At 50.0% G+C, this 22887-nt stretch overlaps 9 non-coding genes across 9 annotated transcripts; all 9 read right to left on the minus strand.

Moving 5' to 3' along the window:
• Positions 1-1525: 1525 nt before the first annotated feature.
• TRNAS-AGA (transfer RNA serine (anticodon AGA)) lies at positions 1526-1607 on the minus strand. Its single transcript has one exon. It is a non-coding gene; the product is annotated as a tRNA-Ser (tRNA).
• Positions 1608-3805: 2198 nt separating this feature from the next.
• On the minus strand, positions 3806-3887 carry TRNAS-AGA (transfer RNA serine (anticodon AGA)). Its single transcript has one exon. It is a non-coding gene; the product is annotated as a tRNA-Ser (tRNA).
• A 1680-nt stretch (positions 3888-5567) lies between these two features.
• Positions 5568-5649, minus strand: TRNAS-AGA (transfer RNA serine (anticodon AGA)). Its single transcript has one exon. It is a non-coding gene; the product is annotated as a tRNA-Ser (tRNA).
• Positions 5650-8894: 3245 nt separating this feature from the next.
• On the minus strand, positions 8895-8976 carry TRNAS-AGA (transfer RNA serine (anticodon AGA)). The gene has a single exon. It is a non-coding gene; the product is annotated as a tRNA-Ser (tRNA).
• Positions 8977-10810: 1834 nt separating this feature from the next.
• On the minus strand, positions 10811-10892 carry TRNAS-AGA (transfer RNA serine (anticodon AGA)). The gene has a single exon. It is a non-coding gene; the product is annotated as a tRNA-Ser (tRNA).
• A 1700-nt stretch (positions 10893-12592) lies between these two features.
• Positions 12593-12674, minus strand: TRNAS-AGA (transfer RNA serine (anticodon UGA)). Its single transcript has one exon. It is a non-coding gene; the product is annotated as a tRNA-Ser (tRNA).
• Positions 12675-16445: 3771 nt separating this feature from the next.
• Positions 16446-16527, minus strand: TRNAS-AGA (transfer RNA serine (anticodon AGA)). Its single transcript has one exon. It is a non-coding gene; the product is annotated as a tRNA-Ser (tRNA).
• Positions 16528-20239: 3712 nt separating this feature from the next.
• On the minus strand, positions 20240-20321 carry TRNAS-AGA (transfer RNA serine (anticodon AGA)). The gene has a single exon. It is a non-coding gene; the product is annotated as a tRNA-Ser (tRNA).
• Positions 20322-22021: 1700 nt separating this feature from the next.
• TRNAS-AGA (transfer RNA serine (anticodon AGA)) lies at positions 22022-22103 on the minus strand. Its single transcript has one exon. It is a non-coding gene; the product is annotated as a tRNA-Ser (tRNA).
• Positions 22104-22887: the final 784 nt, after the last annotated feature.

Here is a 22887-nt window from a genome sequence, read left to right on the forward strand (position 1 = left end):
CCTTGAGGCTTTATAGGTGGCATAAATTACTGAGGTCCGCCGCTGTGGTGTAGTGGTTAGCGTGATTAGCTGCCACCCCCGGAGGCCCGGGTTCGATTCCCGGCTCTGCCACGAAATTTGAAAAGTGGTACGAGGGCTGGAACGGGGTCAACTCAGCCTCGGGTGGTCAAGTGAGTAGAGGTGGGTTCGATTCCCACCTCAGCCATCCTGGAAGTGGTTTTCCGTGGTTTCCCACTTCTCCTCCAGGCGAATGCCGGGATGGTACCTAACTTAAGGCCACGGCCGCTTCCTTCCCTCTTCCTTGCCTATCTCTTCCAAACTTCCCATCCCTCCACAAGGCCCCTGTTCAGCATAGCAGGTGAGGCCGCCTGGGCGAGGTACTGGTCATACTCCCCAGTTGTATCCCCCGACCAAGAGTCTGAAGCTCCAGGACACTGCCCTTGAGGCGGTAGAGGTGGGATCCCTCGCTAAGTCCGAGGGAAAAACCGAACGTGGAGGGTAAACAGATGATGATGATGATGATGATGATAAATTACTGAGTCCGAGAGAAACGAAATTTATTCGTCTAATATAGTGCGCTCTTTCTCCACTCACAGCTCGGAGCGCACCGTTTAGTCGAACAGCTCCTCTCATTTCGTCCAAGCCTTCCGAGCCCAAAAATTCCAACGTTTTCGTAACACTACTTTTTTCGATAACAACAAAGAAGTCCGTCTCTGTGGTGTAGTGGTTAGTGTGATCAGCTGCCATCCCAGGAAGCCCGGGTTAGATTTCCGGAGCAGCCATGAAAATTTGAAATGTTGTACTAGGGGTGGCAAAGGGTCCACACAGCCTCGGGAGGTCAGTTGAGTAGAGGGGATTCGATTCTCACCTCAGCTATCCTCCAGGTGGCTCTGCAAGTTTTGCCACGTTTTCTCCAGGCTAATGCTGCGATAGTACCAAACTTAAGGCCAGGGCCGCTTCCTTCCCTCTTCGTTGTCTATCCCTTGCAATCTTCCCGTCCTATAGAAGGCCCGTGTTCATGATATCAGGTGAGGCCACCTTGGCGAGAAATTGGTCCTCCTCCCCAGTTTTATCCCCGACCCAGTGTCTGAAGTTCCAGGAAACTGCGCTTGAGGCGGTAGAGGCCCGAGGGTAAAACCGGCTCTGGAGGTTAAACAGATAAAGAAGAAGAATAAGCTGTACGTCGCACCGACACATATAGGTGTTATGGGGATGACGGGATAGGAAAGGCAGCATTTGCTTGGTGTGAAAATGGCAAACCACGGAAAACCATCTTCAAGGCTGCCGGCAATGTGGTTCGAACCCACTATCTGCCGGATGGAAGCTCACAGCTGCTCGCTGCTGACTGCACGGCCAACTCGCCTGGTGACACGGCCCTTTAGGCGGTAGAAGTGGGATCCCTTCCTGAGTCAGAGGTAAAAACCAACCCTGGAGTGTAAGTGGATTAAAAAAGGAAGAGGGAAGGAAAAATTCCAACTTGACCAAATTTTCAGTTTTCGCATTATGTCCAATTGAATAAAACTCACGCAGTCGGTAGGACACGAACCTACGCTCCCAGAGGGAATCTGATTTCTAGTCAGACGCCTTAACCACTCGGCCACGACTGCACGCGCTTCTCGTTTCCCAAGTTAATTGCCTCGGTCTCTTTACTTAAGGAAAAATGTAACTCAGTTGCGAGTGGTACGAGAGCTTGGAAGGGGTCTCACTCAGCCTAGGGACATCAACTGAGTAGATTGGCTTTCGATTCCCATCTCACTTGTCCGCCATCCTCGGAGTGGTTTTCTGTGGTTTCCCACTTCTCCTCCAGCCAAATGTGAGATGGTACCTATCTTACGGCCACGGCCGATTCCTTCCCTCTTCATTGGGTATTCTTTCCCGTCTTCTCATCGACCCACAAAGCCTCTGTTGAGCATTGCAGGTGAGGCCGCCTGGGCGAGGTACCGATCAACATTCCGAGTTGTGTTTTTTGCTTGTTTTTATCATCATCATCATCATCATCATCATCATTTGTTTACCCTCCAGGTTCGGTTTTTCCCTCGGACTTAGCGAGGGATCCCACCTCTACCGGCTCAAGGGCAGTGTCCTGGAGCTTCAGACTCTTGGTCGGGGGATACAACTGGGGAGTATGACCAGTACCTCGCCCAGGCGGCCTCACCTGCTATGCTGAACAGGGGCCTTGTGGAGGGATGGGAAGATTGGAAGGGATAGGCAAGGAAGAGGGAAGGAAGCGGCCGTGGCCTTATGTTAGGTACCATCCCGGCATTCGCCTGGAGGAGAAGTGGGTAACCACGGAAAACCACTTCCAGGATGGCTGAGATGGGAATCGAACCCACCTCTCCTCAGTTGACCTCCCGAGGCTGAGTGGACCCCGTTCCAGCCCTCGTACCACTTTTCAAATTTCGTGGCAGAGCCGGGAATCGAACCCGGGCCTCCGGGGGTGGCAGCTAATCACGCTAACCACTACACCACAGAGGCGGACGCTTGTTTTTATGTTAAGGATAATAAAAAATTTCAATTCATGGCGGAATTTGTTTAGCAAAATCAAACCTGTCCTCCTTTCCGTGGTTTACCCTGTTTTTCTATTTCTTCTCCTGGCAAATGCCGGGTGGTTAACTAACTTAAGTCCAAGGCCGCTTCCTTCCCTCATCCTTGCCTATCCCTTCCAATCTTCCCGTCCCCCTACAAGGCCCCTGTTCAGCATAGCAGGTGAGGCCGCCTGGGCGAGGTACTGGTCATTCTCCTCAGTTGTATCCCCGACCAAGCGTCTGAAGCTGAGGGACACTGCCCTTGAGGCGGTAGAGGTGGGATCCCTCGGTGTGTCCGAGGGAAAAACTGACCCTGGAGGGTAAACAGATGATGATGATGATGATAATTAACTACGCCATTTCTCCACTCACAGCTCGGAACGCACTGTTTAGTCGAACAGCCCCTCTCATTTCGTCCAAGCCCTCCGAGCCCAAAATTTCCAACGTTTTCGTAACACTACTTTTTTCGATAATGACAAGGAAGTCCGTCTCTGTGGTGTAGGGGTTAGTGTGATTAGCTGCCATCCCCGGAAGCCCGGGTTAGATTTCCGGCGCAGCCATGAAAATTTGAAATGTGGTACGAGGGGTGGCAATGGGTCCACTCAGCCTCGGGAGGTCAGTTGAGTAGAGGGGATTCGATTCCCGCCTTAACTATCCTCCAGGTGGTTCTGCAAGTTTTGCCACTTTTCCTCCAGGCTAATGCCGCGATAGTACCAAACTTAAGGCCACGGACGCTTCCTTCCCTCTTCGTTGTCTATCCCTTGCAATCTTCCCGTCCCACAGAAGGCCCGAATACATGATATCAGGTGAGGCCACCTGGGCGAGAAATTAGTCCTCATCCTCAGTTTTATCACCGACCCAGAGTCTGAAGTTCCAGGAAACTGCGCTTGAGGCGGTAGAGGCCCGAGGGTAAAACCGGCTCTGGTGGTTAAAAATATAAAGAAGAAGAATAAGCTGTACGTCGCACCGACACATATAGGTGTTATGGGATGACGGGATAGGAGAGGCAGCATTTGCTTGGTGTGAAAATGGCAAACCACGGAAAACCATCTTCAAGGCTGCTGGCAATGTGGTTCGAACCCACTGTCTGCCGGATGGAAGCTCACAGCTGCTCGCTGCTAACTGCACAGCCCTTTAGGCCGTAGAAGTGGGATCCCTTCGTGACTCCGAGGTAAAAACCAACCCTGGAGGGTAAGTGGATTAAAAAGGAAGAAAGAAGGAAAAATTCCTCGTTGACGAAATCTTCAGTTTCCACATTATGTCCAATTGAATAAAACCCACGCAGTCGGTAGTACTCGAACCTACGCTACCAGAGGGAATCTGATTTCTAGTCAGACGCCTTAACCACTTGGCCACGACTGCACGCGCTTCTTGTTTCCCAAGTAAATTGTCTCGGTCTCCTTAAGTAAGGAAAAATATCGCTCATTGGCTAACGAATACGCCCTGTAATAATTTTGTTACTCTAACTCAGTTGCGAGTGGTAAGAGGGCTTGGAAGGAGATCAACGGAGTAGAGGGGTTTTCGATTCCCATCTCACTTGTCCGCCATCCTCGGAGTGGTTTTCTGTGGTTTCACACTTCTCCTCCAGCCAAATGCGGTCGATTGCTTCCCTCTTCCTTGGGTATCCTTTCTCGTCTTCTCATCCCCCCACAAGGCCTCTGTTGAGCATAGTATGTGAGGCCGCCTGGGCGAGGTACCGATCCACATTCCGAGTTGCGTTTTTTGCTAGTTTTTATGTTAAGGATAATAAAAAAATTCAATTCATGGCGGAATTGCGTTCAGCAAAATGAAACCTGTTCTCCTTTACGTGGTTTACCCTGTTTTTCCACTTCTCCTCCTGGCAAATGCCGGGTGGTTAACTAACGTAAGGCCACGGCTGCTTCGGTCTCTATTCCTGGTATATTCGTTGCTATCCCCCAACAACCATCCTGTTCAGCATATTAAGTGTTGCCACCTGATCGCGGTATTTGTCCTCCTCCCAAACTATATACCACCGACCCAAAATCTCACGCTCGAGGCGACTGCCTTGAGGCTTTATATTTGGCATAAATTACTGAGTCCGAGAGAAACGAAATTTATTCGTCTAATATAGTGCGCTATTTCTCCACTCACAGCTCGGAACGCACCGTTTAGTCGAACAGCTCCTCTCATTTCGTCCAAGCCTTCCGAGCCCAAAAATTCCAACGTTTTTGTAACACTACTTTTTTCGATAACAACAAAGAAGTCCGTCTCTGTGGTGTAGTGGTTAGTGTGATTAGCTGCCATCCCAGGAAGCCCGGGTTAGATTTCCGGAGCAGCCATGAAAATTTGAAATGTTGTACTAGGGGTGGCAATGGGTCCACACAGCCTCGTGAGGTCAGTTGAGTAGAGGGGATTCGATTCTCACCTCAGCTATCCTCCAGGTGGTTCTGCAAGTTTTGCCACTTTTCCTCCAGCCTAATGCTGCGATAGTACCAAACTTAAGGCCAGGGCCGCTTCCTGCCCTCTTCGTTGTCTATCCCTTGCAATCTTCCCGTCCCCCAGAAGGCCCGTGTTCATGATATCAGGTGAGGCCACCTTGGTGAGAAATTGGTCCTCCTCCCCAGTTTTATCCCCGACCCAATGTCTGAAGTTCCAGGAAACTGCGCTTGAGGCGGTAGAGGCCCGAGGGTAAAACCGGCTCTGGAGGTTAAACAGATAAAGAAGAAGAATAAGCTGTACGTCGCGCCGACACATATAGGTGTTATGGGGATGACGGGATAGGAAAGGCAGCATTTGCTTGGTGTGAAAATGGCAAACCACGGAAAACCATCTTCAAGGCTGCCGGCAATGTCGTTCGAACCCACTATCTGCCGGATGGAAGCTCACAGCTGGTCGCTGCTAACTGCTCGGCCAACTCGCCTTGTGACACGGCCCTTTAGGCCGTAGAAGTGGGATACCTTCCTGAGTCCGAGGTAAAAACCAACCCTGGAGTGTAAGTGGATTAAAAAGGAAGAGGGAAGGAAAAATTCCTACTTGACCATATTTTCAGTTTTCACATTATGTCCAATTGAATAAAACTCACGCAGTCGGTAGGACTCGAACCTACGCTCCCAGAGAGAATCTGATTTCTAGTCGGACGCCTTAACCACTCGGCCACGACTGCACGCGCTTCTTGTTTCCTAAGTAAATTGTCTCGGTCTCTTTAAGTAAGGAAAAATATCGCTCATTGGCTAACGAATGTCCGCCTCTGTGGTGTAGTGGTTAACGTGATTAGCTGCCACCCCCGGAGGCCCGGGTTCGATTCCCGGCTCTGCCACGAAATTTGAAAAGTGGTACGAGGGCTGGAACGGGGTCCACTCAGCCTCGGGAGGTCAACTGAGTAGAGGTGGGTTCGATTCCCACCTCAGCCATCCTAAAAGTGGATTTCCGTGGTTTCCCACTTCTCCTCCAGGCAAATGCCGGGATGGTACCTAACTTAAGGCCACGGCCGCTTCCTTCCCTCTTCCTAGCCTATCCCTTCTAATCTTCCCATCCCCCACAAGGCCCCTGTTGAGCATAGCAGGTGAGGCCGCCTGGGCGAGGTACTGGTCATTCTCCCCAGTTGTATCCCCAGACCAAGAGTCTGAAGCACCAGGACACTGCCCTTGAGGCGGTAGAGGTGGGATCCCTCGCTGAGTCCTAGGGAAAAACCGAACCTGGAGGGTAAACATATGATGATGATGATGATGATGGCTAACGAATACGCCCTGTAATAATTTTGTTACTCTAACTCAGTTGCGAGTGGTACGAGGGCTTGGAAGGGTTCTCACTCAGCCTCGGGAGATCAACTGAGTAGAGGGGTTTTCGATTCCCATCTCACTTGTCCGAAATCCTCGGAGTGGTTTTCTGTGGTTTCCCACTTCTCCTCCAGCCAAATGTGAGATGGTACCTATCTTAAGGCCACGGCCGATTCCTTCCCTCTTCATTGGGTATTCTTTCCCGTCTTCTCATCGCCCCACAAAGCCTCTGTTGAGCATAGCAGGTGAGGCCGCCTGGGCGAGGTACCGATCTACATCCCGAGTAGTGTTTTTTGCTTGTTTTTATCATCATCATCATCATCATCATCATCATCTGTTTACCCTCCAGGTTCGGTTTTTCCCTCGGACATAGCGAGGGATCCCACCTCTACCGCCTCAAGGGCAGTGTCCTGGAGCTTCAGACTCTTGGTCGGGGGATACAACTGGGGAGAATGACCAGTACCTCGCCCAGGCGGCCTCATCTGCTATGCTGAACAGGGGCCTTGTGGAGGGATGGGAAGATTGGAAGGGATCGGCAAGGAAGAGGGAAGGAAGCGGCCGTGGCCTTAAGTTAGGTACCATCCCGGCATTCGCCTGGAGGAGAAGTGGGAAACCACGGAAAACCACTTCCAGGATGGCTGAGATGGGAATCGAACCCACCTCTCCTCAGTTGACCTCCCGAGGCTGAGTGGACCCCGTTCCAGCCCTCGTACCACTTTTCAAATTTCGTGGCAGAGCCGGGAATCGAACCCGGGCCTCCGGGGGTGGCAGCTAATCACGCTAACCACTACACCACAGAGGCGGACGCTTGTTTTTATGTTAAGGATAATAAAAAATTTCAATTCATGGCGGAATTGCGTTTAGCAAAATCAAACCTGTCCTCCTTTCCGTGGTTTACCCTGTTTTTCTATTTCTTCTCCTGGCAAATGCCGGGTGGTTAACTAACGTAAGGCCACGGCTGTTCCGGTCTCTATTCCTGGTATATTCGTTGCTATCCCCCAACAACCATCCTGTTCAGCATATTAAGTGTTGCCACCTGATCGCGGTATTTGTCCTCCTCCCAAACTATATACCACCGACCCAAAATCTCACGCTCGAGGAGACTGCCCTTGAGGCTTTATAGGTGGCATCCATTACTGAGTCCGAGAGAAACGAAATTTATTCGTCTAATATAGTACGAGTCCGCCTCTGTGGTGTAGTGATTATCGTGATTAGCTGCCACCCCCGGAGGTCCGGGATCGATTCCCGGCTCAGCCACGAAATTTGAAAAGTGGAACGAGGGTTGGAACGGTGTCCACTCAGCCTCGGGAGGTCAACTGAGTAGAGGCGGGATCGATTCCCACCTCAGCCACCCTGGAAGTGGTTTTCCGTGGTTTCCCACTTCCCCTCCAGGCGAATGCCTGGATGGTACCTAACTTAAGTCCACGGCCGCTTCCTTCCCTCATCCTTGCCTATCCCTTCCAATCTTCGCGCCCCCCTACAAGGCCCCTGTTCAGCATAGCAGGTGAGGCCGCCTGGGCGAGGTACTGGTCATTCTCCCCAGTTGTATCCCCGACCAAGCGTCTGAAGCTCCAGGACACTGCACTTGAGGCGGTAGAGGTGGGATCCCTCGGTGTGTCCGAGGGAAAAACTGACCCTGCAGGGTAAACAGATGATGATGATGATGATGATAATTAACTACGCCATTTCTCCACTCACAGCTCGGAACGCACCGTTTAGTCGAACAGCTCCTCTCATTTCGTCCAAGCCCTCCGAGCCCAAAATTTCCAACGTTTTCGTAACACTACTTTTTTCGATAATGACAAGGAAGTCCGTCTCTGTGGTGTAGGGGTTAGTGTGATTAGCTGCCATCCCCGGAAGCCCGGGTTAGATTTCCGGCGCAGCCATGAAAATTTGAAATGTGGTACGAGGGGTGGCAATGGGACCACTCAGCCTCGGGAGGTCAGTTGAGTAGAGGGGATGCGATTCCCGCGTTAGCTATCCTCCAGGTGGTTATGCAAGTTTTGCCACTTTTCCTCCAGGCTAATGCCGCGATAGTACCAAACTTAAGGCCACGGACGCTTCCTTCCCTCTTCGTTGTCTATCCCTTGCAATCTTCCCGTCCCACAGAAGGAACGAATTCATGATATCAGGTGAGGCCACCTGGGCGAGAAATTAGTCCTCATCCTCAGTTTTATCACCGACCCAGAGTCTCAAGTTCCAGGAAACTGCGCTTGAGGCGGTAGAGGCCCGATGGTAAAACCGGCTCTGGAGTTTAAACAGATAAAGCAGAAGAATAAGCTGTACGTCTCACCGACACATATATATATATGTTATGGGGAAGACAGGATAGGAAAGCAGCTTTTGCTTGGTGTGAAAATGGCAAACCACGGAAAACCATCTTCAAGGCTGCCGGCAATGTGGTTCGAACCCACTATCTGCCGGATGGAAGCTCACAGCTGCTCGCTGCTGACTGCACGGCCAACTCGCCTGGTGACACGGCCCTTTAGGCGGTAGAAGTGGGATCCCTTCCTGAGTCCGAGGTAAAAACCAACCCTGGAGTGTAAGTGAATTAAAAAAGGAAGAGGGAAAGAAAAATTCCTACTTGACCAAATTTTCAGTTTTCGCATTATGTCCAATTGAATAAAACTAACGCAGTCGGTAGGACTCGAACTTACGCTCCCAGACGGAATCTGATTTCTAGTAAGACGCCTTAACCACTCGGCCACGACTGCACGCGTTTCTTGTTTCCCAAGTAAATTGTCTCGGTCTCCTTAAGTAAGGAAAAATATCGCTCATTGGCTCAACGAATACGCCTTGTAATAATTTTGTTACTCTAACTCAGTTGCGAGTGGTAAGAGGGCTTGGAAGGTTTCTCACTCAGCCTCGGGAGATCAACGGAGTAGAGGGGTTTTCGATTCCCATCTCACTTGTCCGCCATCCTCGGAGTGGTTTTCTGTGGTTTCCCACTTCTCCTCCAGCCAAATGCGGTCGATTGCTTCCCTCTTCCTTGGGTATCCTTTCTCGTCTTCTCATCCCCCCACAAGGCCTCTGTTGGGCATAGTAGGTGAGGCCGCCTGGGCGAGGTACCGATCCACATTCCGAGTTGCGTTTTTTGCTAGTTTTTTTGTTAAGGATAATAAAAGATGTCCGCCTCTGTGGTGTAGTGGTTAGCGTGATTAGCTGCCACCCCCGGAGGCCCGGGTTCGATTCCCGGCTCTGCCACGAAATTTGAAAATTGGTACGAGGGCTGGAACTGGGTCCACTCAGCCTCGGGAGGTCAACTGAGTAGAGGTGGGTTCGATTCCCACCTCAGCCATCCTGGAAGTGGTTTTCCGTGGTTTCCCACTTCTCTTCCAGGCGAATGCCGGGATGGTACCTAACTTAAGGCCACGGCCGCTTCCTTCCCTCATCCTTGCCTATCCCTTCCAATCTTCGCGCCCCCCTACAAGGCCCCTGTTCAGCATAGCAGGTGAGGCCGCCTGGGCGAGGTACTGGTCATTCTCCCCAGTTGTATCCCCGACCAAGCGTCTGAAGCTCCAGGACACTGCACTTGAGGCGGTAGAGGTGGGATCCCTCGGTGTGTCCGAGGGAAAAACTGACCCTGCAGGGTAAACAGATGATGATGATGATGATGATAATTAACTACGCCATTTCTCCACTCACAGCTCGGAACGCACCGTTTAGTCGAACAGCTCCTCTCATTTCGTCCAAGCCCTCCGAGCCCAAAATTTCCAACGTTTTCGTAACACTACTTTTTTCGATAATGACAAGGAAGTCCGTCTCTGTGGTGTGATTAGCTGCCATCCCCGGAAGCCCGGGTTAGATTTCCGGCGCAGCCATGAAAATTTGAAATGTGGTACGAGGGGTGGCAATGGGACCACTCAGCCTCGGGAGGTCAGTTGAGTAGAGGGGATTCGATTCTCACCTCAGCTATCCGCCAGGTGGTTCTGCAAGTTTTGCCACTTTTCCTCCAGCCTAATGCTGCGATAGTACCAAACTTAAGGCCAGGGCCGCTTCCTTCCCTCTTCGTTGTCTATCCCTTGCAATCTTCCCGTCCCCCAGAAGGCCCGTGTTCATGATATCAGGTGAGGCCACCTTGGCGAGAAATTGGTCCTCCTCCCCAGTTTTATCCCCGACCCAGAGTCTGAAGTTCCAGGAAACTGCGCTTGAGGCGGTAGAGGCCCGAGGGTAAAACCGGCTCTGGAGGTTAAACAGATAAAGAAGAAGAATAAGCTGTACGTCGCACCGACACATAAAGGTGTTATGGGGATGACGGGATAGGAAAGGCAGCATTTGCTTGGTGTGAAAATGGCAAACCACGGAAAACCATCTTCAAGGCTGCCGGCAATGTAGTTCGAACCCACTATCTGCCGGATGGAAGCTCACAGCTGCTCGCTGCTAACTGCACGGCCCTTTAGGCCGTAGAAGTGGGATCCCTTCCTGAGTCCGAGGTAAAAACCATCCATGGAGTGTATTTGGATTAAAAAAGTATGAGGGAAGGAAAAATTCCTACTTGACCAAATTTTCAGTTTTCGCATTACAGTATGTCCAATTGAATAAAACTCACGCAGTCGATAGGACTCGCACCTACGCTCCCAGAGGGAATCTGATTTCTAGTCAGACGCCTTAACCACTCGGCCAAGACTGCACGCGCTTCTCGTTTCCCAAGTAAATTGTCTCGGTCTCCTTAAGTAAGGAAAAATATCGCTCATTGGCTAACGAATACGCCCTGTAATAATTTTGTTACTCTAACTCAGTTGCGAGTGGTAAGAGGGCTTGGAAGGGTTCTCACTCAGCCTCTGGAGATCAACGGAGTAGAGGGGTTTTCGATTCCCATCTCACTTGTCCGCCGTCCTCGGCGTGGTTTTCTGTGATTTCACACTTCTCCTCCAGCCAAATGCGGTCGATTGCTTCCCTCTTCCTTGGGTATCCTTTCTCGTCTTCTCATCCCCCCACAAAGCCTCTGTTGAGCATAGTAGGTGAGGCCGCCTGAGCGAGGTACCGATCCACATTCCGAGTTGCGATTTTTGCTTGTTTTTATGTTAAGTATAATAAAAAATTTCAATTCATGGCGGAATTGCGTTTAGCAAAATGAAACCTGTCCTCCTTTCCATGGTTTACCCTGTTTGTCCACTTCTCCTCCTGGCAAATGCCGGGTGGTTAACTAACGTAAGGCCACGGCTGCTTCGGTCTCTATTCCTGGAATATTCGCAGCTATCCCCCAACAACCATCCTGTTCAGCATATTAAAGTGTTGCCACCTGATCGAGGCACTTGTCATCCTCCCAAACTATATAACACCGACCCAAAAACTCACGCTCGAGGAGACTGCCCTTGAGGCTTTATAGGTGTCATCCCTTACTGAGTCCGAGAGAAACGAATTTTATTCTTCTAATATAGTACGCCATTTCTCCACTCACAGCTCGGAACGCACCGTTTAGTCGAACAGCTACTCTCATTTCGTCCAAGCCTTCCCAGCCCAAAAATTCCATCGTTTTCGTAACACTACTATTTTCGATAATAACAAAGAAGTCTTTCTCTGTGGTGTAGTGGTTAGTGTGATTAGCTGCCATCCCCGGAAGCCAGGGTTTGATTTCCGGAGCTGCCATGAAAATTTGAAATGTCGTACGAGGGGTGGAAATGGGTCCACTCAGCCTCGGGAGGTCAGTTGAGTAGAGGGAATTCGATTCCCACCTCAGCTATCCTCCAGGTGGTTCTGCAAGTTTTGCCACTTTTCCTGCAGGTTAAAGCCGCGATAGTACCAAACTTAAGGCCACGGCCGCTTCCTTCCCCCTTCGTTGTCTATCCCTTGCAATCTTCCCGTCCCCCAGAAGGCCCGCGTTCATGATATTAGGTGAGGCCACCTAGGCGAGAAATTGGTCCTCCTCCCCAGTTTTATCCCCGACCCAGTGTCTGAAGTTCCAGGAAACTGCGCTTGAGGCGGTAGAGGCCCGAGTGTAAAACCGGCTCTGGAGGTTAAACAGATAAAGAAGAAGAATAAGCTGTACGTCGCACCGACACATATAGGTGTTATGGGATGACGGGATAGGAGAGGCAGCATTTGCTTGGTGTGAAAATGGCAAACCACGGAAAACCATCTTCAAGGCTGCCGGCAATGTGGTTCGAACAAACTGTCTGCCGGATGGAAGCTCACAGCTGCTCGCTGCTAACTGCACGGCCAACTCGCCTGGTGACACGGCCCTTTAGACCGTAGAAGTGGCATCCCTTCGTGACTCCGAGGTAAAAACCAACCCAGGAGGGTAAGTGGATTAAAAAAGAAGAAAGAAGGAAAAATTCCTACTTGACGAAATCTTCAGTTTTCACATTATGTCCAACTGAATAAAACTCACGCAATCGGTAGGACTCGAACCTACGCTCCCAGAGGGAATCTGATTTCTAGTCAGACGCCTTAACCACTCGGCCACGACTGCACGCACTTCTCGTTTCCCAAGTAAATGGTCTCGGTCTCTTTAAGTAAGGAGAAATATCGCTCATTGGCTAACGAATACGCCCTGTAAATTTTTGTCACTCTAACTCAGTTGCGAGTGGTACGAGGGCTTGGAAGGTTCTCACTCAGCCTAGGGAGATCAACTGAGTAGAGGGGTTTTCGATTCCCATCTCACTTGTCCGCCATCCTCGGAGTGGTTTTCTGTGGTTTCCCACTTCTCCTCCAGCCAAATGCGGTCGAATGCTTCCCTCTTCCTTGGGTATCCTTTCTCGTTTTCTCATCCCCCCACAAGGCCTCTGTTGAGCATAGTAGGTGAGGCCGCCTGGGCGAGGTACCGATCCACATTCCGAGTTGCGTTTTTTGCTAGTTTTTAGGTTAAGGATAATAAAAAATTTCAATTCATGGCGGAATTGCGTTCAGCAAAATGAAACCTGTTCTCCTTTCCGTGGTTTACCCTGTTTTTCCACTTCTCCTCCTGGCAAATGCCGGGTGGTTAACTAACGTAAGGGCACGGCTGCTTCGGTCTCTATTCCTGGAATATTCGTTGCTATCCCCCAACAACCATCCTGTTCAGCATATTAAGTGTTGCCACCTGATCGCGGTATTTGTCCTCCTCCCAAACTATATACCACCGACCCAAAATCTCACGCTCGAGGAGACTGCCTTGAGGCTTTGTAGGTGGCATAAATTACTGAGTCCGAGAGAAACGAAATTTATTCGTCTAATATAGTACTATATTAGTCAGACGCCTTAACCACTCGGCCACGACTGCACGCACTTCGGAATTGCGTTTAGCAAAATCAAACCTGTCCTCCTTTCCATGGTTTAACCTGTTTGTCCACTTCTCCTCCTGGCAAATGCCGGGTGGTTAACTACCGTAAGCCGCGGCTGCTTCGGTCTCTATTCCTGGTATATTCGTTGCTATCCCCCAACAACCATCCTGTTCAGCATATTACGTGTTGCCACCTGATCGAGGCACTTGTCATCCTCCCAAACTATATACCACCGACCCAAAAACTCACGCTCGAGGAGACTGCCCTTGAGGCTTTATAGGTGTCATCCCTTACTGAGTCCGAGAGAAACGAAATTTATTCTTCTAATATAGTACGCCATTTCTCCACTCACAGCTCGGAACGGACCGTTTAGTCGAACAGCTACTCTCATTTCGTCCAAGCCTTCCCAGCCCAAAAATTCCATCGTTTTCGTAACACTACTATTTTCGATAATAACAAAGAAGACTTACTCTGTGGTGTAGTGGTTAGTGTGACTAGCTGCCATCCCCGGAAGCCAGGGTTTGATTTCCGGCGCTGCCATGAAAATTTGAAATGTCGTACGAGGGGTGGAAATGAGTCCACTCAGCCTCGGGAGGTCAGTTGAGTAGAGGGAATTCGATTCCCACCTCAGCTATCCTCCAGGTGGTTCTGCAAGTTTTGCCACTTTTCCTGCAGGCTAAAGCCGCGTTAGTACCAAACTTAAGGCCACGGCCGCTTCCTTCCCCCTTCGTTGTCTATCCCTTGCAATCTTCCCGTCCCCCAGAAGGCCCGCGTTCATGATATTAGGTGAGGCCACCTAGGCGAGAAATTGGTCCTCCTCCCCAGTTTTATCCCCGACCCAGTGTCTGAAGTTCCAGGAAACTGCGATTGAGGCGGTAGAGGCGCGAGCGTAAAACCGGCTCTGGAGGTTAAAAATATAAAGAAGAAGAATAAGCTGTACGTCGCACCGACACATATAGGTGTTATGGGATGACGGGATAGGAGAGGCAGCATTTGCTTGGTGTGAAAATGGCAAACCACGGAAAACCATCTTCAAGGCTGCCGGCAATGTGGTTCGAACCCACTGTCTGCCGGATGGAAGCTCACAGCTGCTCGCTGCTAACTGCACGGCCCTTTAGGCCGTAGAAGTGGGATCCCTTCGTGACTCCGAGGTAAAAACCAACCCTGGAGGGTAAGTGGATTAAAAAGGAAGAAAGAAGGAAAAATTCCTACTTGACGAAATCTTCAGTTTTCACATTATGTCCAATTGAATAAAACTCACGCAGTTGGTAGGACTCGAACCTACGCGCTTCTTGTTTCCCAAGTAAATTGTCTCGGTCTCTTTAAGTAAGGAGAAATATCGCTCATTGGCTAACGAATACGCCCTGTAATAATTTTGTCACTCTAACTCAGTTGTGAGTGGTACGAGGGCTTGGAAGGTTCTCACTCAGCCTCGGGAGATCAACTGAGTAGAGGGGATTTCGATTCCCATCTCACTTGTCCGCAATCCTCGGAGTGGTTTTCTGTGGTTTCCCACTTCTCCTCCAGCCAAATGCGGTCGATTGCTTCCCTCTTCCTTGGGTATCCTTTCTCGTCTTCTCATCCCCCCACAAGGCCTCTGTTGAGCATAGTAGGTGAGGCCGCCTGGGCGAGGTACCGATCCACATTCCGAGTTGCGTTTTTTGCTAGTTTTTATGTTAAGGATAATAAAAAATTTCAATTCATGGCGGAATTGCGTTCAGCAAAATGAAACCTGTTCTCCTTTCCGTGGTTTACCCTGTTTTTCCACTTCTCCTGCTGGCAAATGCCGGGTGGTTAACTAACGTAAGGCCACGGCTGCTTCGGTCTCTATTCCTGGTATATTCGTTGCTATCCCCCAACAACCATCCTGTTCAGCATATTAAGTGTTGCCACCTGATCGCGGTATTTGTCCTCCTCCCAAACTATATACCACCGACCCAAAATCTCACGCTCGAGGAGACTGCCTTGAGGCTTTATAGGTGGCATAAATTACTGAGTCCGAGAGAAACGAAATTTATTCGTCTAATATAGTGCGCTATTTCTCCACTCACAGCTCGGAACGCACCGTTTAGTCGAACAGCTCCTCTCATTTCGTCCAAGCCTTCCGAGCCCAAAAATTCCAACGTTTTCGTAACACTACTTTTTTCGATAACAACAAAGAAGTCCGTCTCTGTGGTGTAGTGGTTAGTGTGATTAGCTGCCATCCCAGGAAGCCCGGGTTAGATTTCCGGAGCAGCCATGAAAATTTGAAATGTTGTACTAGGGGTGGCAATGGGTCCACACAGCCTCGGGAGGTCAGTTGAGTAGAGGGGATTCGATTCTCACCTCAGCTATCCTCCAGGCGGTTCTGCAAGTTTTGCCACTTTTCCTCCAGCCTAACGCTGCGATAGTACCAAACTTAAGGCCAGGGCCGCTTCCTTCCCTCTTCGTTGTCTATCCCTTGCAATCTTCCCGTCCCCCAGAAGGCCCGTGTTCATGATATCAGGTGAGGCCACCTTGGCGAGAAATTGGTCCTCCTCCCTAGTTTTATCCCCGACCCAGAGTCTGAAGTTCCAGGAAACTGCGCTTGAGGCGGTAGAGGCCCGATGGTAAAACCGGCTCTGGAGGTTAAACAGATAAAGAACAAGAATATGCTGTACGTCGCACCGACACATATAGGTGTTATGGGGATGACGGGATAGGAAAGGCAGCATTTGCTTGGTGTGAAAATGGCAAACCACGGAAAACCATCTTCAAGGCTGCCGGCAATGTGGTTCGAACCCACTATCTGCCGGGTGGAAGCTCACAGCTGCTCGCTGCTGACTGCACGGCCAACTCGCCTGGTGAAACGGCCCTTTAGGCGGTAGAAGTGGGATCCCTTCCTGAGTCCGAGGTAAAAACCAACCCTGGAGAGTAAGTGGATTAAAAAAGAAGAAGGAAGGAAAAATTCCTACTTGACCAAATTTTCAGCTTTCACATTATGTCCAATGGAATAAAACTCACGCAGTCGGTAGGACTCGAACCTACGCTCCCAGAGAGAATCTGATTTCTAGTCAGACGCCTTAACCACTCGGCCACGACTGCACGCGCTTCTTGTTTCCCAAGTAAATTGTCTCGGTCTCTTTATGTACGGAGAAATATCGCTCATTGGCTAACGAATACGCCCTGTAATAATTTTGTCACTCTAACTCAGTTGCGAGTGGTAAGAGGGCTTGGAAGTGTTCTCACTCAGCCTCGGGAGATCAACGGAGTAGAGGGGTTTTCGATTCACATCTCACTTGTCCGCCATCCTCGGAGTGGTTTTCTGTGGTTTCACACTTCTCCTCCAGATAAATGCGGTCGATTGCTTCCCTCTTCCTTGGGTATCTTTCTCGTCTTCTCATCCACCCACAAAGCCTCTGTTGAGCATAGTAGGTGAGGCCGCCTGAGCGAGGAACCGATCCACATTCCGAGTTGTGTTTTTTGCTTGTTTTTATGTTAAGGATAATAAAAAATTTCAATTCATGGCGGAATTGCGTTTAGCAAAATCAAACCTGTCCTCCTTTCCATGGTTTACCCTGTTTGTCCACTTCTCCTCCTGGCAAATGCCGGGTGGTTAACTAACGTAAGGCCACGTCTGCTTCGGTCTCTATTCCTGGTATATTCGTTGCTATCCCCCAACAACCATCCTGTTCAGCATATTAAGTGTTGCCACCTGATCGAGGCACTTGTCATCCTCCCAAACTATATACCACCGACCCAAAAACTCACGCTCGAGGAGACTGCCCTTGAGGCTTTATAGGTGTCATCCCTTACTGAGTCCGAGAGAAACGAAATTTATTCTTCTAATATAGTACGCCATTTCTCCACTCACAGCTCGGAGCGCACCGTTTAGTCGAACAGCTACTCTCATTTCGTCCAAGCCTTCCCAGCCCAAAAATTCCATCGTTTTCGTAACACTACTATTTTCGATAAAAACAAAGAAGTTTTTCTCTGTGGTGTAGTGGTTAGTGTGATTAGCTGCCATCCCCGGAAGCCAGGGTTTGATTTCCGGCGCTGCCATGAAAATTTGAAATGTCGTACGAGGGGTGGAAATGGGTCCACTCAGCCTCGGGAGGTCAGTTGAGTAGAGGGAATTCGATTCCCACCTCAGCTATCCTCCAGGTGGTTCTGCAAGTTTTGCCACTTTCCCTCCAGGTTAAAGCCGCGATAGTACCAAACTTAAGGCCACGGCCGCTTCCTTCCCCCTTCGTTGTCTATCCCTTGCAATCTTCCCGTCCGGCAGAAGGCCCGCGTTCATTATATTAGGTGAGGCCACCTAGGCGAGAAATTGGTCCCCCTCCCCAGTTTTATCCCCGACCCAGTGTCTGAAGTTCCAGGAAACCGCGCTTGAGGCGGTAGAGGCCCGAGGGTAAAAACGGCTCTGGAGGTTAAAAATATAAAGAAGAAGAATAAGCTGTACGTCGCACCGACACATATAGGTGTTATGGGATGACGGGATAGGAGAGGCAGCATTTGCTGGGTGTGAAAATGGCAACCACGGAAAACCATCTTCAAGGCTGCCGGAGGGAATCTGATTTCTAGTCAGACGCCTTAACCATTCGGCCACGACTGCACGCGCTTCTTGTTTTCCAAGTAAATTGTCTCGGTCTCTTTAAGTAAGGAGAAATATCGCTCATTGGCTAACAAATACGCCCTGTAATAATTTTGTCACTCTAACTCAGTTGCGAGTGGTACGAGGGCTTGGAAGGTTCTCACTCAGCCTCGGGAGATCAACTGAGTAGAGGGGTTTTCGATTCCCATCTCACTTGTCCGCAATCCTCGGAGTGGTTTTCTGTGGTTTCCCACTTCTCCTCCAGCCAAATGCGGTCGATTGCTTCCCTCTTCCTTGGGTATCCTTTCTCGTCTTCTCATCCCCCCACAAGGCCTCTGTTGAGCATAGTAGGTGAGGCCACCTGGGCGAGGTACCGATCCACATTCCGAGTTGCGTTTTTTGCTAGTTTTTATGTTAAGGATAATAAAAAATTTCAATTCATGGCGGAATTGCGTTCAGCAAAATGAAACCTGTTCTCCTTTCCGTGGTTTACCCTGTTTTTCCACTTCTCCTCCTGGCAAATGCCGCGTGGTTAACTAACGTAAGGCCACGGCTGCTTCGGTCTCTATTCCTGGTATATTCGTTGCTATCCCCCAACAACCATCCTGTTCAGCATATTAAGTGTTGCCACCTGATCGCGGTATTTGTCCTCCTCCCAAACTATATACCACCGACCCAAAATCTCACGCTCGAGGAGACTGCCTTGAGGCTTTATAGGTGGCATAAATTACTGAGGTCCGCCTCTGTAGTGTAGTGGTTAGCGTGATTAGCTGCCACCCCCGGAGGCCCGGGTTCGATTCCCGGCTCTGCCACGAAATTTGAAAAGTGGTACGAGGGCTGGAACGGGGTCCACTCAGCCCTGGGAGGTCAAGTGAGTAGAGGTGGGTTCGATTCCCACCTCAGCCATCCTGGAAGTGGTTTTCCGTGGTTTCCCACTTCTTCTCCAGGCGAATGCCGGGATAGTACCTAACTTAAGGCCACGGCCGCTTCCTTCCCTCTTCCTTGTCTATCCCTTCCAAACTTCCCATCCCTCCACAAGGCCCCTGTTCAGCATAGCAGGTGAGGCCGCCTGGGCGAGGTACTGGTCATACTCCCCAGTTGTATCCCCCGACCAAGAGTCTGAAGCTCCAGGACACTGCCCTTGAGGCGGTAGAGGTGGGATCCCTCGCTAAGTCCGAGGGAAAAACCGAACCTGGAGGGTAAACAGATGATGATGATGATGATGATAAATTACTGATTCCGAGAGAAACGAAATTTATTCGTCTAATATAGTGCGCTATTTCTCCACTCACAGCTCGGAACGCACCGTTTAGTCGAACAGCTCCTCTCATTTCGTCCAAGCCTTCCGAGCCCAAAAATTCCAACGTTTTCGTAACACTACTTTTTTCGATAACAACAAAGAAGTCCGTCTCTGTGGTGTAATGGTTAGTGTGATTAGCTGCCATCCCAGGAAGCCCGGGTTAGATTTCCGGAGCAGCCATGAAAATTTGAAATGTTGTACTAGGGGTGGCAATGGGTCCACACAGCCTCGGGAGGTCAGTTGAGTAGAGGGGATTCGATTCTCACCTCAGCTATCCTCCAGGTGGCTCTGCAAGTTTTGCCACTTTTCCTCCAGCCTAATGCTGCGATAGTACCAAACTTAAGGCCAGGGCCGCTTCCTTCCCTCTACGTTGTCTATCCCTTGCAATCTTCCCGTCCCCCAGAAGGCCCGTGTTCATGATATCAGGTGAGGCCCCCTTGGCGAGAAATTGGTCCTCCTCCCCAGTTTTATCCCCGACACAGAGTCTGAAGTTCCAGGAAACTGCGCTTGAGGCGGTAGAGGCCCGAGGGTAAAACCGGCTCTGGAGGTTAAACAGATAAAGAAGAAGAATAAGCTGTACGTCGCACCGACACATATAGGTGTTATGGGGATGAGGGGATAGGAAAGGCTGCATTTGCTTGGTGTGAAAATGGCAAACCACGGAAAACCATCTTCAAGGCTGCCGGCAATGTGGTTCGAACCCACTATCTGCCGGATGGAAGCTCACAGCTGCTCGCTGCTGACTGCACGGCCAACTCGCCTGGTGACACGGCCCTTTAGGCGGTAGAAGTGGGATCCCTTCCTGACTCCGAGGTAAAAACCAACCCTGGAGTGTAAGTGGATTAAAAAAGGAAGAGGGAAGGAAAAATTGCTACTTGACAAAATTTTCAGTTTTCGCATTATGTCCAATTGAATAAAACTCACGCAGTCTGAAGGACTCGAACCTACGCTCCCAGACGGAATCTGATTTCTAGTCAGACGCCTTAACCACTCGGCCACGACTGCACGCGCTTATTGTTTCCCACGTAAATTGTCTCGTTCTCTTTAAGTAAGGAAAAATATCGCTCATTGGCTAACGAAAACGCCCTGTAATAATTTTGTTACTCTAACTCAGTTGCGAGTGGTAAGAGGGCTTGGAAGGGTTCTCACTCAGCCTGGGGAGATCAACGGAGTAGAGGTTTTTTCGATTCCCATCTCACTTGTCCGCTATCCTCGGAGTGGTTTTCTGTGGTTTCCCAATTCTCCTCCAGCCAAATGCGGTCGATTGCTTCCCTCTTCCTTGGGTATCCTTTCTCGTCTTCTCATCCCCCCACAAAGCCTCTGTTGAGCATAGTAGGTGAGGCCGCCTGAGCGAGGTACCGATCCACATTCCGAGTTGTGTTTTTTGCTTGTTTTTATGTTAAGGATAATAAAAAATTTCAATTCATGGCGGAAATGCGTTTAGCAAAATCAAACCTGTCCTCCTTTCCATGGTTTACCCTGTTTGTCCACTTCTCCTCCTGGCAAATGCCGGGTGGTTAACTAACGTAAGGCCACGTCTGCTTCGGTCTCTATTCCTGGTATATTCGTTGCTATCCCCCAACAACCATCCTGTTCAGCATATTAAGTGTTGCCACCTAATCGAGGCACTTGTCATCCTCCCAAACTATATACCACCGACCCAAAAACTCACACTCGAGGAGACTGCCCTTGAGGCTTTATAGGTGTCATCCCTTACTGTGTCCGAGAGAAACGAAATTTATTCTTCTAATATAGTACGCCATTTCTCCACTCACAGCTCGGAACGCACCGTTTAGTCGAACAGCTACTCTCATTTCGTCCAAGCCTTCCCAGCCCAAAAATTCCATCGTTTTCGTAACACTACTATTTTCGATAATATCAAAGAAGTCTTTCTCTGTGGTGTAGTGGTTAGTGTGATTAGCTGCCATCCCCGGAAGCCAGGGTTTGATTTCCGGCGCTGCCATGAAAATTTGAAATGTCGTACGAGGGGTGGAAATGGGTCCACTCAGCCTCGGGAGGTCAGTTGGGTAGAGGGAATTCGATTCCCACCTCAGCTATCCTCCAGGTGGTTCTGCAAGTTTTGCCACTTTTCCTCCAGGCTAAAGCCGCGATAGTACCAAACATAAGGCCACGGCCTCTTCCTTCCCCCTTCGTTGTCTATCCCTTGCAATCTTCCCGTCCCCCAGAAGGCCCGCGTTCATGATATTAGGTGGGGCCACCTAGGCGAGAAATTGGTCCTCCTCCCCAGTTTTATCCCCGACCCAGTGTCTGAAGTTCCAGGAAACTGCGCTTGAGGCGGTAGAGGCCCGAGGGTAAAACCGGCTCTGGAGGTTAAAAACATAAAGAAGAAGAAGAAGCTGTACGTCGCACCGACACATATAGGTGTTATGGGGATGACGGGATAGGAAAGGCAGCATTTGCTTGGTGTTAAAATGGCAAACCACGGAAAACCATCTTCAAGGCTGCCGGCAATGTGGTTCGAACTCACTGTCTGCCGGATGGAAGCTCACAGCTGCTCGCTGCTAACTGCACGGCCAACTCGCCTGGTGACAAGGCCCTTTAGGCCGTAGAAGTGGGATCCCTTCGTGACTCCGAGGTAAAAACCAACACTGGAGGGTAAGTGGATTAAAAAGGAAGAAAGAGGGAAAAATTCCTACTTGACGAAATCTTCAGTTTTCACATTATGTACAATTGAATAAAACTCACGCAGTCGGTAGGACTCGAACCTACGCTCCCAGAGGGAATCTGAATTCTAGTCAGACGCCTTAACCACTCGGCCACGACTGCACGCGCTTTTTGTGTTCCAAGTAAATTGTCTCGGTCTCTTTAAGGAAGGAGAAATATCGCTCATTGGCTAACGAATACGCCCTGTAATAATTTTGTCACTCTAACTCAGTGCGAGTGGTACGAGGGCTTGGAAGGTTCTCACTCAGCCTCGGGAGTACAACTGAGTAGAGGGGTTTTCGATTCCCATCTCACTTGTCCGCAATCCTCGGAGTGGTTTTCTGTGGTTTCCCACTTCTCCTCCAGCCAAATGCGGTCGATTGCTTCCCTCTTCCTTGGGTATCCTTTCTCGTCTTCTCATCCCCCCACAAGGCCTCTGTTGAGCATAGTAGGTGAGGCCACCTGGGCGAGGTACCGATCCACATTCCGAGTTGCGTTTTTTGCTAGTTTTTATGTTAAGGATAATAAAAAATTTCAATTCATGGCGGAATTGCGTTCAGCAAAATGAAACCTGTTCTCCTTTCCGTGGTTTACCCTGTTTTTCCACTTCTCCTCCTGGCAAATGCCGCGTGGTTAACTAACGTAAGGCCACGGCTGCTTCGGTCTCTATTCCTGGTATATTCGTTGCTATCCCCCAACAACCATCCTGTTCAGCATATTAAGTGTTGCCACCTGATCGAGGCACTTGTCATCCTCCCAAACTATATACCACCGACCCAAAATCTCACGCTCGAGGAGACTGCCTTGAGGCTTTATAGGTGGCATAAATTACTGAGGTCCGCCTCTGTAGTGTAGTGGTTAGCGTGATTAGCTGCCAACCCCGGAGGCCCGGGTTCGATTCCCGGCT

The sequence above is a fragment of the Anabrus simplex genome, chromosome 2 (assembly GCF_040414725.1).
Source record: "Anabrus simplex isolate iqAnaSimp1 chromosome 2, ASM4041472v1, whole genome shotgun sequence".
NCBI lineage: Eukaryota > Metazoa > Arthropoda > Insecta > Orthoptera > Tettigoniidae > Anabrus > Anabrus simplex.